General features: G+C 38.4%; 1 protein-coding gene across 3 annotated transcripts in view; it reads right to left on the bottom strand.

Moving 5' to 3' along the window:
- Positions 1–65, bottom strand: part of LOC119361658 (protein GLE1-like) — a 14,232-nt gene extending 14,167 nt beyond the window's left edge. For 2 of the 3 annotated variants that reach the window (XM_037626795.1, XM_037626800.1), the window contains exon 1: positions 18–55. The gene's annotated coding sequence lies outside the window, so the exon portion shown is untranslated. Of the gene's footprint in view, positions 1–17 lie in introns of all 3 variants that reach the window. The other variant, XR_005172943.1, reaches the window with a different exon arrangement.
- Positions 66–6,648: the final 6,583 nt, after the last annotated feature.

Raw genomic sequence — 6,648 nt, 5'->3', positions numbered from 1 at the left:
AATGAGGGAGGAGCTACCTGGGTCGACGCCGCCACCGCTGCCGTCGCCCTAGGTCCGGCCCGCCGCCGCCGCCTACACGGTCGACCTTTTTTTTTGAGCAACCGCGCTCTGTGACCTGTGTCCCGCCTCCCGCGTCGGTGTGTTCTTTTGTCGGCCCGTTTCGCGTCGGGCTTTTGTGGTTTTGGGAGTAGTGTTTATACGGGCCTCTATTTTGGTTATGTGGGCTGCGTTTTCTTTTTTTCTCATGCAAAACGAAATGAGCGCGCGTGTAACACATGATCTATTTAGAAAAAAAAATAATTTATTGACACAACAACAATGTATGTTGTCATGAAAATTTGAATCAAAATTCAAAACAATGCTCAAGATACAAAAATGACAAATTTGACATCAATGTGCTAATGGGCCAAAACTGAAGCCCAACTTGTGTTATGTACTATTCAGTGTCAAATTTGTTATTTTTGTATCTCGAGCAATGTTTCGAATATTGATTTAAATTTTTGTGACAACGTACATTGATGCTGTGTGAATGTGCTCATTTTGTTTTGGATTTTTTCAAACATTTTTAAATGTGCCACGGACGACCGGTGCACCGGTAGCACAAATAGTCTGGGTGCACTAGATACATCGTCTTCACATAAAACTCTCAAAAAATGTCTTCACGTAAAATTCATGATCATATATATGTATAATTAATTACAAAAATGTTTTTAAAACAACAGCTAAACAAACATTATCTAGTATTTATTCTTTGACGACGATTCTCTTTAGAAGGTCCATCTATTGATCTGTCTATAAAGCTTTGTTCTATGAATGGGATAATATTTAGAGCTTCAATCCCTTCATACTTTATTAAAATAATAAAATATGAACCAAAAATCATCCTACATATATTTGGATCGAATGGAGAGAATAACAACCTATATGTGCATTATATAACGTTGTTATAAAAAAATCATGTGCAGCGTGTATACATGTGAGCATGGTGTAAATACTCACCCTGGGTATTGGAAAATGTAGGCCCGTCATGCCATGAGTGCATGAAATTAAAATCCAAATAACCTGACAGAAGACCGCATGTATGGAATTTTACATTGCGTGTTGAATGAATCAATTAAGATTGTGATGCATTGACCAGATTCATACCCGTATGAGTTTGTCGGAACAACAGGAACTTTGCAACCCCAAATAGAGATGTCATCATTCAATTCTGGGTTTGCAATTTAGAGTGCAAGGTTTAGACCCATATAGAGATGTCATCCTTCAATTCAAGGTTTGCAATTTAGAGTGCAAGGTTTAGATTGTTGACCATAGTTTTAAGTATATTCTTCTCGAAAGTATGTATTGGAAGCGGGTCCAAAATAGAGACAACTTTTTATTTTGATCCAAGATGAACGATAGAAATAGCCCAAGAATATTCCGAGACAATAAAATCTGCAACGGTGCATACATTTAGAAATACATCAATCATTAAGACCAAATAAACCACTCTTAGCAACGAAGAATTCAAATCTGACCATATCACATCCTGAGATATGGTACTCATTGCAGTCAAACCAACTATCAAACAATTGTGCTAGCATAACAACGTTTTCGTATCGTCACGACGACTTGGGTCTCGTGCATAGTGGGACATTGACTAAAATAATAATAAGAAAATATAGTAGAACGATGCAAAATGTAATATGTGATTATAGTAACTTACATAGAATTTTAGATCCATGTAGTGATCTGGAAATGTCTCTGACAAACTGAATGGCATGGCATGCTAGTATCTACACAACTATATTAAAACAATCAACATCAATGTATTCATCATTCTTTAATATGTTTTTTGTGGGGATTTAATTTAATATGTTCCGTAATTATTAGTCTCAAATATAAACTAATAGGACAAGTATTGGAATTTTTCACCCATTCCCTCCTATGAAATCGGATTCTATGAATAATAACTACACAAGATTGACTTATGAGGACACATTTGTCTCTGAGACGTTTCTCTTTCTCTATGTTGTCGTGGATGCATTAAATATAGAGAAGTGGAAGATTATTAGTGAAACATATATGTATGCTCTCTATCTGCTTTTTTCCATGTGTGTAGTAACATATTTGTTGTTCAAATCCACAAACAGTTTTGTTTTGTAACACATTTTCAATACCATATGCAGCCCAATGAAATCTATCACCTTGAGTTCCATTATTTTGATGTTGGTGCTGGTTGCAAGAGCTGCATTTGTTTTTCTAGTATCTTATCTCTCCAATTCGACCAAATATACTCCAGGCAAGAAGATCTCTATTAGGTAGTAAGTGAATGTATTATTTAGAAACTTCTTATGTGTGTTATGTCCTTTCAAGAATACTCCCGATACTTATGTGGGTTATTAAGGTTAATTTTACTGGGTAGATCTCATGAGGGGTGATGTGTCAAGCATTGGCCTATAATAAGGTAAATTATTATGTCTGATCTATTCCATGTGTGCTTTGGGTGTAATGCCATTATTAGGTTTTTCTGATCTGAGTGTTTAATCGTACTTAATAGGTACTCCCCCCATTTCAAAAACAAGTGTCGCTGATTTAATACAACTTTAGTACCTCATTTTTATTAGAACTTCGTGTGGCAACCAAAGTAGACTACTAGATGTAACATGCACACATGAAAAGCCCGAGATTACGAGAGGGGGCTCAGTGGCATTGATCAACAACATGATCTAGATTTTGATTCCTGCACCGATGTCGTCAAACATTTTAGCAGTAAATTTAACTTGATCAGCGAGTGCACTCTCCTATCTCTCCGAGACAAGCATGGACCGGTCAGTTTATGGTCATTTAGTGACTGAAATTAAGTCTTTAATGATTGGTAGCGCGTTTATTCTTCAGAAGCTTTATAGGTACAGATTGCCTGGTAAGTGATACATCCATTTTGCATCATGCTTTTATATCGATATTTATCGCATTATGGACTGTTATTTCACTTTATGTCACAATACTTATGGCTATTCTCTCTTATTTTATAAGGTTTACATAAGGAGGGAGAATGCCGGCAGCTGGAATTCTGGGCTGGAAAAGGAGCAAATATTAGAGACCTATTCTGCGCAACTCCAAAAGTCCTGAAACTTCACGGAACATCTTAAAATAAAATAAAGAAAAATCCTCGCCAAAGATGAAGGCCAGGGGGGCCACACCCTTCTCACGAGGGTGGGGGCGCCCCCCCCCCCTAGGGCGCGCCCCTACCTCGTGGGCCCCCTGGTGGCTCTCCGACGTCCATCTTCTCCTATATGAGGTCTTTCGATAAGAAAAAAATAGAAAGGAACTTTTCGGGACGAGACTCCGCCGCCACGAGGCGGAACCTTGGCGGATCCAGTCTAGAGCTCTGGCAGAGCTGTTCTGCCGGGGATACTTCCCTCCGGGAGGGAGAAATCATCACCATCATCATCACCAACGCTCCTCTCATCGGGAGAGGGCAATCTCCATCAACATCTTCACCAGCACCATCTCATCTCCAAACCCTAGTTCATCTCTTGCATCCAATTCATGTCTCAAAGTCCGGGATTGGTGCTAGTAGGTTGCTAGTAGTGTTGATTACTCCTTGTAGTTGATGCTAGTTGGTTTAATTGGTGGAAGATCATATGTTCAGATCCTATATGCATATTATTACCCCTCTGATTATGAACATGAAGGAGTAGATGCTAATTATAATGTTGTGTACCTGAGCATGAACAGGAACAGATCCTACGCAAGTGTCATTCCGAGTCTTATGGAGGACACTACGCTGGAGATAGAACTGCACATAAGGTATTGCAATCTGGTTTTTATTGGCCTACTCTCTTCAAGGATGCTCGTAAGTTTGTCTTGTCTTGTGATGAATGTCAAAGAATTGGTAATATTAGTAGACATCAAGAAATGCCTATGAATTATTCTCTTGTTATTGAACCATTTGATGTTTGGGGCTTTGATTATATGGCACCTTTTCCTGCCTCTAATGAATACACACATATTCTAGTTGCTGTTGATTACGTTACTAAGTGGGTAGAAACCATTCCAACTAGTAGTGCTGATCATAACACTTCTTTTAAAATGCTTAAGGAAGTTATTTTCCCGAGGTTTGGAATCCCTAGATATTTAATGACTGATGGTGGTTCACACTTTATTCATGGTGCTTTCCGTAAAATGCTTGCTAAATATGATGTTAATCATAGAATTGCATCTCCTTATCACCCACAGTCTAGTGGTCAAGTAGAGTTGAGCAACAGAGAACTCAAATTAATTTTGCAAAAGATTGTTAATAGGTCTAGAAAGAATTGGTCCAAGAAACTTGATGATGCATTATGGGCTTATAGAACTGCATATAAAAATCCTATGGGTATGTCTCCGTATAAAATGGTTTATGGAAAAGCATGTCACTTACCTCTCGAACTAGAACATAAGGCATATTGGGATATTAAAGAGCTCAACTATGATTTTAAACTTGCCGGTGAGAAGAGGTTATTTGATATTAGCTCACTTGATGAATGGAGAACCCAAGCTTATGAAAATGCCAAGTTGTTTAAAGAAAAAGTTAAAAGATGGCATGACAAAAGGATATAAGAGCGTGAGTTTAATGTAGGTGATTATGTATTGCTATACAACTCTCGTTTAAGATTTTTTGCAGGCAAACTTCTCTCTAAATGGGAAGGCCCCTATGTTATCGAAGAGGTCTATCGTTCTGGTGCCATAAAAATCAACAACTTCGAAGGCACAAATCTGAAGGTGGTAAACGGTCAAATAATCAAACATTATATCTCAGGTAATCCCATAAATGTTGAAACCAATATTATTGAAACCGTAACCCCGGAGGAATACATAAGGGACACTTTTCGGAACGTTTCAGACTCCGAAAAGGAATATGTATGTGGTACGGTAAGTAAACCGACTCCAAAACAATTTTTAAGGCAATATTTCTCCGTTTTGGAATATTTAGAAAAATAGAAAAATAAGTAGCAGTCCGGGAAGGACACGAGGGTGGTGGGCGCGCCCCCTACCTCGTGAGCACCTCGTGTGCCTTCCGGACTCCGTTTTCTTGCACGTTACGTATTTTGGTCGATAGAAATTCATTATATATTCTCCCGAAGGTTTTGACTCCTGTATCACACAATTATCCTCTGTTTTCGTTTCAAGCTGTCCCATTGCAGACTAAATCAACATGTCTTCCCAGGATTCGGAAGGAGAAAGCTATGTGGATGATTACTTAGCAAATCCAAAGGTCTATGGAGATGTGGAACATGATGGATGGACCACGGAGGAAGAAGAGGACTATGAACCCAAAGGGAAGGAGGAGACAAGCTCAGATGAAGATGAAGCACCATTACCTCAACCTGGGGACATGCACGTGGAGTTCAAAAAGTTAAGTCTCCCTGATAGGGTAAAGAAACCCAAGTTCGAGTTTATCCCATTTCGTCTCTTGTAGGAAAATAAGCAGGACCTATGCAAAAAGATAATAACCCTGTAGTGCGGGATTGATGATCTGAGGGATCAAAATGCCGTCCTCAAGCGCAAATTAAGGGAGAAGCCTAAGCCATCAACTAAGCCAACATCACCACCACCTTCTTCATCGACAAAGGAGATATAATCACATGGGTGTGGGCACTCCCCTTGGCAACTTCCAAGCTTGGGGGAGGTGCCCCGGTATCGTATCACAATCACAACTCCTATCTTTACCATTTTTCTTAGTTCGATCATATTAGTAGTATCTTGATCTAGTAGAATAAAGTTTATGGCATGATCTAGTTTTGAGTTTTGCTTTATGATCTCTCTATGTAATCGAGTACGTGAGCTATATATAATAAAGATTAGTGTTGAGGTAAGGGCTTTACTTTTTTGCCATGATCTTGGGTGAATAAAAGAAAAGAGAAAAAAAACAAAAAGAAACAAAAACTTCATACTAATCTTATTGAGAGTAATGACTTCACATAGAAAGAGTATGATGATTAAAAGTGGTTGGGAGTTGGCAGACATAGCTTTGGTCATTGTCACAATTAATAGGAAGTAATAAGGAAAGAGAGGTTTCACATATAGATATATTATCATTGACATCTTTTATGATTGGGAGCACTCATTAAAATATGACATGCTAAATAGTTGATGTTGGACAAGGAAGACAACATAATGAATTATGTATTTCTTATATCTGAGATAAAGTATGTTGTCATGGATCCTCTAACTTGTTGAGCTTGCATTTCCCCCTCATGCTAGCCAAATTCTCAGCACCAAGTAGAAATACTACTTGTGCTTCCAAATACCCTTAAACCAGTTTTGCCATGAGAGTCCACCATATCTACCTATGGATTGAGTAAATCCTTCAAGTAAGTTGTCATCGGTGCAAAGCAATAAAAATTGCTCTAAATATGTATGATTAATTGGTGTGGGAGAAATAAGCTTTATACGATCTTGTGATGTGGAAGTAATAAAAGCGACGGACTGCATAATAAAGGTTCATATCACAAGGGGCAATATAAAGTGACGTTCTTTAGTATTGAGATTTTATGCATCCAACCATAAAAGCGCATGGCAACCTTTTCTTCCCTCTGCGAAGGGTCTATCCTTTATTATTATCTTCTACCTTATGCAAGAGTCATGGTGATCTTCACCTTTTCTTTTTCATTTTATCCTTTG

This window comes from Triticum dicoccoides, chromosome 1A (assembly GCF_002162155.2).
Source record: "Triticum dicoccoides isolate Atlit2015 ecotype Zavitan chromosome 1A, WEW_v2.0, whole genome shotgun sequence".
NCBI lineage: Eukaryota > Viridiplantae > Streptophyta > Magnoliopsida > Poales > Poaceae > Triticum > Triticum dicoccoides.
This window is presented reverse-complemented; position numbering and strand designations above follow the sequence as displayed.